The sequence below is a fragment of the Sciurus carolinensis genome, unplaced genomic scaffold (genome assembly GCF_902686445.1).
Source record: "Sciurus carolinensis unplaced genomic scaffold, mSciCar1.2, whole genome shotgun sequence".
Lineage (NCBI taxonomy): Eukaryota > Metazoa > Chordata > Mammalia > Rodentia > Sciuridae > Sciurus > Sciurus carolinensis.
Window position 1 is genome coordinate 264660 of NW_025920259.1, and position 12063 is coordinate 276722.

Genomic DNA, 12063 nt, shown 5'->3' on the forward strand with positions numbered 1-12063 from the left:
GTCACTATATTCTTTCTCTATAATTTTACAAATTTTCATGTTACTTTTATACTTGGAAAAAAAATGTAAAATAAATGTCTTGTTACTATCTCAATTTGCCTATGACTAAAATAAGCATTTATAAAGTGTATGATTCACTCTACTCCTTGGTTCAGGTCAACAAAGTAACTTTCAGTTTTCAATAGTTAAAATAGTGTAGACTGTCATATACTCTGTTTACCAGAAGAAAAAAAGAAGCATACAGTAAGGAAAGATGAAATTAGAATAATTGATTCAATGTCTGTGATAACCATGTACACCTAAGCTCTTCTAAGTCATTAATTTATAAAATATAGAAAGTATTAGTTCTTTTTACTCTGTAACACAGGATAGCTCTGTTGATTAAGCAGATTTTTATATATATGTGTGTAGATATGCTTAATTTTCAGATACTTCTTCAATCCTACAATTTTGGTGGCAAAAGCAGGTGTATAAATTCATTTGCTTTGCTGTGTCAGGGCTTTTTTCCCTTATTTTTAGTAATACTATTTTCCTTCATTCCCTCCATTGATGAAATAGAACTAACTCAAAAACATTGCAATACTTTATTGTGAATGTAGAACTATAATGGAAACAGAGGAAATGATTCAAAAGTGAACATAATGATGTCCCTTAGTATTACAAAACTATCTTTGAACTCTATTTTTGCACATTTTGCTAGTATGTAATAATGCTGAGTATTTACAATGCTATATTTTAAACACATATTGGTATTTCCTAATCCTTGTATAATTATGGTATCATGTTCTGGCATTTTCTACATAGCTTTTATACTTCCAGGGTGATCATTATTAATTTGTTGCTTCATTGGGGAAACATCTATTACATGTTAAAATCAACTTATAAAAATATTCTCTTGTAGATTTTTAAAAATGTATTTTATAAGTTCTCACTCCTTTTCTACCTGGAAAGGAGGAATAATTTTAGTTTCTTTTCAATTTTAAGTAAGCAATTTTAGCTGGACCTTTTAAATAGGAAATAGTTATTTAGAATACTTGTTATAAAACAATAATGGCATTTTGCATTTTAAATGCTGAAAACAAGAAACAAGTTTATGGCATTTAAAATGTGCTTTATATAGCATTTGTGAAGTAAAATCTGCCTATACCAGAAAACCTTCTACAGTTCATTAGCATTCAACCTGCAATGTTGCCTTTTATTTTTGTACTAGTGGAGAGAAGGAGGAATTGGACTAACTTTTAAGATTTTTTATTGTCATTAGTGGATTCATTCTCATTATTTTGCTCACTGTATAGTCAGTGTTTACTTTTGATGTCTGAAATGTTGACCTGGAAAGAATAATTTTCATGGGCCAGAAAAATCTAATGAGTATAACTTTCTGTTTCTATCCTATGTTTTTCCCTGTTGACCAGATTAGAAAATCAATAGATACCTACCAGTAAATCTAATAATGCTGTTCTTGTGTTCTGCAGTAACTTATGGTAGTGGATACTGTATTTGAGGTGGTAGATTTGTAAAACCATGTCATGTTGGGATGACATAAAAATTATCTTGCTTTTCAAAGTCTTTTTAAAAAAGATATTTTAAAATATAATCTAGCCTGGTCTACTCAAGCTGCCATAACAATATACCATACAGTGGGTGATTTAAAAAATAAACAGGTATTTTCTCAGAGATCTGGTGTCCAGGAGTTTGACATGAGGGTGCCATCGTAGAGTTCTGGTGAGAGCCTACTTCCTGTTTTGTGGAGAGTTACCTTCCTGAAAAGTGGTCTCCTGAAATTTCCTCTTGTGCCTGTGTATGCAGAGGAGATATGAGAGACAGGGAAAGCTGTTTCCCTCTTAAATTGTCACAAATCTTTTTATGATTTCCTGCCTACAATACCTAATCTAAACCTAATTACCTTCCAGAGACTCACATCCATAATTATCACTCTGGGAGATTAGAACCTCAACATAGAAATTTGGGGGTCACTTAAACATTCAGTGCATAGCATAAATGATGTGAAAGAAATTAACATTAATGACATCCTCTGCTAGGTACTATATTTCTTTCTTAAATCTTCACAAAAAGTTCATCATATAACTGTTTTCACCTGAGGGAATACAGACCTTAGGTTAAATAATTGTCTCCAGGGTCCTACCACTGTAGTGATACTGAGATCCAAATTTAGCATTCAAACCACTATGTTCAGTGCCTCCACTGGGATGGAATGCTGAAAAATTAGTTCAATGCTAATTTTTGCTTGTAGAGAAAAATGCAGTCTTGTTTAAGAGTGCTTTCAAAAAGTGAAATCGGGGCAAGGAGTAAACAATTTGCATGAGAAACTTAGTCATCTAGCAGTGCCCCTGTTGAAAGACAGATAAGCTCTCTGCTCAGAGAACATTAAAAAAAAAAAAAAAAAAAACTTAAAGACATCTGGTTTCTGCTCTCAAGGCCTGACTCCTGGCCAGATCCAGGTCTGGAGACCAAACGTACTGATGAAACTGAGCCCAGTGGCTCCAGACAATAACTTTATATGTTTACTCCAGTGTATTTAAGAGAGATGAGAACTCAAAGGTGACAAGACTGCTTTCTTTGGTTATGTAGGCTGCAAAATGCTCATGATGTCTCTCCAGTGCTGAGTTGATATGCTACCCAGGATGGTTTTCCTTTTGTATATACTTTATATGTCTTAATAAATACTATCTTTTCCTATATGGCTTTTGGTGGTACATTCAGCAGATCGGCCCATATAAATTATAAGTCTGTGCACAGCAATGGGAATTATGTTTCCAGACTTGCTCTTTATTAAAAGTGGTAAATTGGAAAGTCCAATCAAAATTAGATTTAAACTTAAGCAGTTTTACTACTTAAACAATGGAGCCATATAAAATGTATAATCTGCAACATGTTTATTACTCAATGACTTCAAATAAGGAGCTAAAAAGTTATTTAAAGTATTTATTTACTGAAAGTCATGAATTTATCAGTTTTTATGCATAAAATGAAATGAATATAAATTTTAGCAAACAAAAATACAGTGCTGTGACATTGCCTTGACATTGTGATGGAATTATTTTTAATTTGTTTTCTTTTATATTTTATTTATTTTTAAAATTTTTTAGATGTTGATGGATGTTTGTTGTATCCACTTATTTATATGTGGTGTTGAGAATGGAATCCAGTGCCTCACATACCCTAGGCAAGTGCTCTACCCCTGAGTCACCCCCAGCCCCATATTTTCCTTAGGTACTTACTTATTTGTTTTATTCTTACACGTGTTAAAGTTAGCATTCAGTATTTGAGTATGTACCACCAAAGGAAAGGCAATCCAGATGCATAGAGTATAAGTTGCTGCACTAGTGGGTGAAAATTTTTTCTTAAGGCAAAGGCAGATAAATTTTTTTACACACACATGAGTACCCATTGATTTTAGTATTTGTATTGCTTATTCTAAGTAAAGTTTATATTTTGAAATCATGTTTGAATACATATGTGATCATATACCAATAAATTGAAATGAGCCAGATTATTCATTTTTGTCATCACTTTTTATATTAAAAGATGATGCTTATGACATAAGTATAGAAAATTAATTTTGTTAATATATATCTCATCTCTTGCTCATATTTAAAGAACAGAAAATGTTTTTTCCTGGAGATAGTTCATTAGAGTGAAAAAGAGTGGCAAGAAGCTTGCTTTATTTTGTTTCCAAAACATTAATGTAATATAAAAATGCTTTATCTACCTTTTATAACACATTCTTGTTTCTTTTTACAGGTGTTGTAAATAATTTCAAGAATTTTCTAATTTTTGTTAGCATGTTTATAAAATATGGGAATATGATCAAAAGATAATTATCCTTTCAGTCTATCCTAGGTAAGTTATTAATTTTTATTTCTGATGTTAAATATTTAATCCAGTTATAATTATAATTGATGATTTTGTTTTTAATATGTGTTAATGTTCAATAATACAAAAAATGATAAAATTATTGAATTTGTGAGAAAATACCTATTAACAACATTGAAGCTCTTATTATTCCAAATGAAGACATCCTCCTTAAGTTAATATATATTACTAAAGAAAAGGGGTCAGAAAATGGAAATGTGTACTAGGCACTGTGGTAGATGCTGTAAATCAATGAAGAGACTGATATGTACTTATTATAATGCCGTGATATTTCCTTGGAGAGAAATTCACATTTTTGGGCCAAATGTCATTTACAAGACTCTGCCTCTTTTGGCTGACATTGTGATTCAGAGGGACCATGTTTTTTTCTGCAGTCTCCCCATGTTATACATTGTTTAATACTGGGACTTGGAGAAACAATATTAATAAATTATGGTCAGAGTAGTCATGGCCTAGAAGTAGTCAAAAGTAAATATTTATTAATTTTTGGTACCAGGGATTTAACTCAGGGGCATTTAACCCTGATCCACATCCCCAGGCCATTTTTATATTTTATTTAGAGAAAGGGTCTTGCTACATTGCTGAGGCAGACATTGAACTCACATTCCTCCTGCCTCAGTCTCCAGAGTCAATGGGAATGTATGTGTACAACATGTGCTTGACTCGCAATAAATTTTTATACACTAGAAAATAAAAATTAAAAAAACGTTTTGAATATTGGACCTATTGAATGTTAGTGGGATGAGAGTAATATAGAAGCAGACTTTAGACCAGTTTGCTCAGTAATTTGGCATTATTGAGACTTGTTAATTACACATGATCTAAACTAACTTGTAAGGTGAAAATAGGAAAGGGATGTAGCCTTCAAGGATTGTAACATTCCAGTATCTATTATATGTACAGAAAATGAAAAGACACCAGAAGGACAAGTGTTTGTTTTTATGACCTTAGGACCTATCCATAGCAACAAGGCACATACATGTAAGATAACACGTGGCAAGAATCAAATACACCATGCAGAGAAGCACCTCAGCTTAATTCAGCAAGTATGAACTGAGCACTTATCATGTACATGCTGCTGTGCTTAGAACTGGTATAAAGACATGGATAAACAGTCCCTGGTAGTTATAACAGCTCAAGTTGCTTCATATAGCATCTCAGATGCAAAACAAAGGCATACTGAGGCACACAAGGAACACTAAGAAGGTGGCATTAACTTCACTGAAGGGAGTTTGCTAAAGGAAGAACTTTGTGGGGGTGTGTGATTGCACTGGGCTAGGCATCAAAGAATTAGGAGGAATTTTTCTGGTACACAGGGTGAGGAGAGCTTGTGGGCAGAGAGTAGCTAGAGGCAAGAGAAAAAGATGTGAATGAGCTTTGTGCATTGGGTAGGTGCAGAAACTCAGTAATATGGGAGGATAAATCAAAAGGGAAGGGGAGTGGCAGGGGATAAAGCAATAGTCAGGATCCAAGGGTCACAAATCTTCACTGTTTTTGAAATCACACTGAAGGCATGGATTAGAAAAAGGAGGCCAGATCTACTTAGGATGTTATCATAAGATTCCAGGTGAAAGGCAGTGAGGATGTGGGATAGGGTCAGAGGAGATGGATCTGAGGGACTCAGGGAATGCCACCAATGAGACATGTGGACTAACTTGGGACTAGAGGAAAGCCAGAAGTTGAGTATGAAGAGGGTAAGGGACAGGGTAAGCCCCTGAGTAAAGAGTTAAGAGTTCATTTGGAACCATGTTGAATTTAAGGAGACTGTAGGACATTTGGGTGAAAGTATCCAGCTGTAACTGGAGAGGAGAGTTTGGGGCTGAAGAAGAGTTAGGGAGTCATCAATATATGAGGTACACTTAGAACCATGGAAGAGGATACGGTCACTCTTGGAGAGGGTTGGGAGCCCAGGGATCTAGGGGCTGGATGGTCAGGGAAGTTGTGGAATGAGGGTTGAAATACAGGAAGGTTGGAATTCTGTGGCTCTCTGTGTATGTTAGATGAGCTCAGGATACATCAAGCAAAGTAATGCTCACAAAGTGAAGTTAGGGAGTATCCAAAATTAGATTAAGGGGAAACTAGAACTTAAGTTAAAGATGTATTCTTTTCCTCCTTGAAACTGTGACTTTTGAATGAATACACTGTCTTAAGTGACAGGTTGATGGCAGTGTGCAGAACCGATGGGGAACAGGGACCTGAGGCAGGTGGAGGGGGTTAGGTACTGTGTAGGATACCTTCGATAAAGTGATAGGACTGAATGCATAAGGAATAGAAATGGGGGGATACCCCACAGCATAAATTCTAGGAAAGGTGCAGAGGCCATTGTTCCATCCAGCAGAACCAGCGCAGAGAAAGGAGACATCACCAATCTTTAGTTGACGAGATTTATTGCATCCTCCCTGTTTTCCTGCCTCCTTTGTTCTCCCCCTATCTCCCTTCTTCTACCCTCTCCCTCTCTTCTCTCCCAGGCTCCTAGATTATCAGCCAATTATAGCAAAGCTTTCTCTCATGCAGGAGAGCATGCAGAGGAATGTCAGCATAGCACTATATGAATCATGAGCTGTCCACGCGCAGCATGATATTAGATAGCCAATCCTTGAGCTTGGTGTTAACATGTCATAAGTCTCCAAGGAACCAGTAAGCAAGCAACCTTTTTGGGTACTTCCTTATTTTGGTAGCCAGTGCCCTTTGGCTCACTGCTAGGTGCCATCTTATCCAAGATGGCCCTCAACAGGTTCCCCCTTTTTGTTATAAAAAGAAAAGGACAGTGACTGTGCCTGTCTTAGGTGCCAGAGTCAGACTTTATTCTTACCCATAATTGGGAGTTAAAGAGCTGTTGGCATGCTTTGATCCCTGTCTTAGGTTGGTATAAAGTCCACCCTGTGCTTATCCATCATTGACTACCAGTCCTGTAATTGGGAGAGCCAAATCTGAGGATCAGAGCCTTGGTCCATCGCCATAAGGGCTTGCTGTACCACTAAGACTTGCTGTCTTTGATGACTCCTGAGAGACAACAGATATCTGAGCAGCAACAATAACAGCAAGAGCAACAATCTCATCATAGCAAAACTTCCCATCCATTGTTTACCAAATTGTAATGCTGACTAAGAAACTAATGACTTCTGGCATAACTGGGACCTTGACCTGAGTACTATTTACCACAAATATAGAATTTCTTAATAGGGTAGTCAAATTAGTAAACTCTTTAGTCCATGTCCCATTAAGCATGCTAACAAGCCATTTGGACAGATTGGCAGCAGCAGTAACATTAGAATAGGGTATCGGGGTAACGCGTAGTGCTTGGGCATGTACTAGACAGCCCGTATGTGCAGTAACAGTCAACATGTCCACTTGTTCTTGTAGTAAGTCCACTGTTTGGTTTAGGACCAGGTTTCCCATGGTGAGATGTGCATTGATGTTTTTCTGGGCTGTCAAATCTTCGGCAGTGGCTCGTGAGAGATTTTTGAATGCATGAGCTGTAGGAATAGCAGTTACTAGGGCAAGTCCAGCAGCAGTGGCAGCAGCAGCAGCAGCCGCTGCAGCAACAGCGATGCTATAATGGCTGAGATACCAAAATCTCTTTTTGCTTTCATGGGTAGGAAATTCCACTCACTATGAATTAAGGTCACTGGGACTGGAATGAATTTTAGAATCCTGGCAATCACAGCCAAAGGTAATAATGAAGCATCCCAACAACTAGACACATAACACTCTTGGTTAGCACAGTTAAAGACCTCAGTATCATTATCATTGTTTGTAGTAATGTTAATATTAAAGTTAGAACTGTTAGAATGAACACAAATGGAGATGTGAGACATACAGGAGTAGGGGGAAAGACTGATAAAAGGAAGAGTAACTGGCCTCGAACCTTGTATAACTATAAATAGGTGTATTACTTCCCTTTACATAGGCTTGCTTTTGACTGCACCTTTATACAATGAGAGAGAGATTGCCTCCCTGTATCATGGGGGTTTATGAGGTGGCTAACCAGAGGAAGCAAAGACTACCTCTTAACTTGAAGTTTAGACTAGTAATAAGTGGCTTTACAGTGAAACCAGCTGGTAGGTAAGGGATACCTAGAAGTTCTGTACTAGGAAGTAATTGAGGGAAAACATGTGTGCCATGAGTGATATATTCCCAAAAGTCTTAGGAAGAGCTAACAACAGCAGGTTACCATCATCACCATCATTTTGTGTTTTGCAGCCATTTTCTTTCTTACGGATAATTCTTACCAAGCACTCCGGGACCCAGATAGGTTGTTGTTGACCCTGAGGAAAAACACAAACAGATCCTCTCCACCAAATTAATACTGTGTCAGGTCCTTTCCAGGACCCAGTCAAGCTGTCTTTCCACATTGTTTGTGGATGGCTCCAGACTTTCCACTAAAATGTCTATCAGTCGCAGTATGGTCCATAGCACCCAAATTTTAAAAAAATTGAGGGTGAATAAAGCAAGGTTAAGTCTGTTCTTGGGAGGAGCTACTGCCCCTATTCCCACTTTTTGTTTAGTTAAGCAGATTTTTAATGTTTGATGAGCCCTTTCCATGATAGCTTGTCCTTGTGGATTGTAGGGTAATCCTGTAGAATGATAGATATTTAACTTTGAGCAAAACTGTTGAAATGAAGAAGTATACGCAGGCCCATTATCTGTATTAAATGATTTTGGCCTTCCCATAGTAGCAAAGGCTTGAAGGCAATGAGTGATTACATCTTTTGTCTTTTCCCCTGTATGGACAGTGGCAAATATATATCCTGAGTAGGTATTTACAGTTACATGTACAAATCTTAAAGTACCAAATTCGGGGAGATGGGTGACATCCATCTGCCATAGATGATTTGGAAGAAGTCCTCTAGGATTGACTCCAAAATGAGGAACAGATAAACAGGACATTGTTTTACTATATTTCTGGCTTGTTCTTTTGTAATGTTATATTTTATTTCAAGAGTAGTAGCACTGACATGAAAATCTTTATGGAAATTAATTGCTTCTTGTACAATATTAAACACATGAGGATCATGAGTAGCTGAGCCTGCAGTAGAATTTCCTTGAGCTAAAGGCCCAGGTAAGCCTGAATGTGCTCTGATATGGCCTATATATAAAGGTTCTTTGCGAGCCCACAGAAGAGTTTGTACTTGATAAAAGCATTGTTGTAAGGTAGATTGAGGACTAATGGGTCCAGCTCTCTCAATCCGGGGCACAAGCTGGGCAATATAGAGACTATCAGTATAAATATTTAAAGGTTTCTCAGGAAATGATTGTAAGGCAGTTATTACTGCTTCTAGTTCAGTTTTTGAGCAGACTTATGAGAAGCAATAATAGTCTGTACTTTATCAGAAACTACTGTAGCTGTATCAGAGGAGGAGCCATCTGTAAAGATTGTTTTTGCTGCTGGGATAGGTCAAGCCTTAACAACCTGAGGGAAAATAACAGGATGTCTTTTGAAGAAGCTGACAATAGGTGAACTTGGCAAGTGATTATCAAATGTGGCCATGGTGGAACAATAGACAATTGCCCAATCTTCATTATTGTTAACTAGTATTTCAATCTGTTTTGCCGTGTATGGGACAACTGTCTGAGGACGAACTCCAAAAACTCAAAGGGCTGTCTTAAGTCCTAATGTAAGTAGATTTGTTACCATCACAGGATACAGGAAAACAATATTTTGGGGGGACACTGGCAAATGGATCTAGATTAGGGGTCCAGTTTGCCACAATAGACCTGTAGGAGTATATTCAGATTCTAACACTATGAGGCTAAAAGGCAAGAATAGATCAACTCTATCACTATGAGCATTTTCTAAAGCTTGTTCTACTAACCTCAAGGCTTTTCTACCTTCAGGAGTTAAATTTCTTGGGGATGTAGGGTCTGAATCTCCTTGGAGATTGTCAAACAGAGGGTTAAGTTGACCAGTGGTGATTTCCATATTTGGCCTTACCCAATTTATATCACCTAATAATTTTTGGAAATCATTTAGAGTCTTCAGCTTTCCTGTGGCTAATTGAATTTTTGTGGCCTAACACAGGTATCTAATATTTGATGTCCTAGAAAAGCAATGGGGCTGTGGGTTTGCACCTTTTCTGGGGCCACATGAAATCCCCATTTTTCTAGGGTTTTAATAATATCATCAAATGCCCCTAATAAGGTCTCCTGTTCCCTATGAGCCAAAAGAATATCATCCATATAATGGAGACAATAAAGTCCTTTACAATTTTGTCTAATCTGTGATATAGCCTGGCCAACATATATTTGACACATAGTGGGACTATTTGCCATTCCCTGGAGAAGGACCACCCATTGGTATCTAGTATTAGGCCTTCATTATTCAAAGAGGGAATGAAAAAGGCAAATCGAGGGCTATCCTCGGGATTAACAGGAATGGAAAAGAAACAATCTTTTATGTCTATAGAGATGATATGATAATGTTTTGGAATAACAGCTAATGAGGGGAGACCCAGTTGCACCGGGCCCATAATATGCATACTGGAATTTATGGCTCTCAGATCTTGCAAGAGTCACCACTTCCCAGACTTCTTTTTTATGACAAAAATGGGTGTATTCCAAGGGGAAGTGGAAGGAGTGATATGGTTTTCCTCCAATTGTTGACTAACCATTTCCTGGGCTGCCTCTATTTTTTCTTTAGAAAGGGGCCACTGGGGGACCCAGATAGAATTATTGGATTTCCATGTTATCTTTAATGGTTCAGTGACTCCTCCAGAAAACCCAGCCCCTTAGTCCCTGTGTGTCCTTCAGCTTGAATGGGGCAGGTAGATTCTTGCCTAGTCCTTTTCCAGGAATATAACCTTGTCCCACCATGACTGGTAAAACGGTTGGGTTTAGACAGGAAATATTTTCTTCAACTGAGGAAGAGATGACAACATCCATCTGTTTTAAAATGTCTCTTCCCCAAAGAGTGACAGGCAAGTGAGCTAATGCATAAGGTTAGAATGTCCCCCTTTTCCCATCAGGGTCTTCCCAAGATAATACAGCTGAACTTTGTAATGGGGTTTGGGCAAATCCAAGTCCCCATAAGGTAGTACTGGATGCTGTAACAGGCCATGATTTGTTCCAGTCCTTCTGTCTTATAATAGAGATGTCAGCACCCATGTCTATTAGACCCTCTATGGGAGTACCATTAACCTTCAATTTAAGCATAGGTCTATTTTTTGTCGATTGTGCCCAAAAGACACCTGATCCTGTGGATCCAAACCCATTGTTTCCTCCAGTCCTTTGTGAACTGGGAAAAGTCTCATGATGGCTAGGCAATATCAATATTTGTGCTATTTTATCTCCTGGAGAAACAACAGATACCCCTCGAGGGGAGGATAACATAATCTTGATTTCCCCAATATAATCAGAATCAATGACTCCTGGCAATACTTGTAATCCTGACAGAGTTGTGGAACTCCACCCTAACAATAATCCTACTGTGCGCTCAGGGAGTGGTCCATGTACGCCCGTGGGGATCGCTTGTACTCCCATTTCTGGGGTTAAAATGAGTTGGGCGGAGGCACAGAGGTTCAATCTCCCACTCCCTGATGTTCCTCGGGACAACGAGGAAATAGTCGGAAACGATTGTGAGTGGGGATCTGTGCTATGGGATTCTGAAAGGCCCCGTATAATTGAGGGTCCTGGGGTGGGCTCCCCTGGCCATTTTTTGACTAGACTGGCATAAGATATTTCTCTATATCAAATCGTGATGTACAATATTTCACCCAGTTCCTTCCTTTTTGGCACTGGGGACATAGACCTGGGGCAGGTCAATTTGTCCCTTGTTGTTCTCCAGTCTTAGGTGTTCCTCTAGGCTTTAATCCTATGGGTCCTTCAGGGCAGTCTTTTCTGAAGTGCCCTCCTTGCGCACACTTAAAGCATATTATTCCTTTAGCTCTTGATTGCCCCTGATTTGGCCCATGAAGAGCAGCAGCTATTACTTGTCCTGTAATGACTGCATCATTGATATCCCTGCAGTCCTTTATATAGGTCCTTAAATCTTTATTTTTCCATGGTTTTATACCTTTCTCACACCATCTATTTGCTTGTTCATAAGCTAATTGTTTTATTAAGGGCATTGCCTGAATCCCCAAATACTCTAGCAGCAGTTTGGATTAATCTATCAACAAAATCTGTAAATGATTTGTTACTTCCCTGAATCACCTTGGACAACTACCCCTG

At 38.0% G+C, this 12063-nt stretch overlaps 1 pseudogene; it reads right to left on the bottom strand.

Annotated features, from left to right (window-relative positions):
• LOC124975361 (chromodomain-helicase-DNA-binding protein 1-like) overlaps window positions 1-12063 on the bottom strand; it is an 80807-nt pseudogene that overhangs the window by 28816 nt on the left and 39928 nt on the right.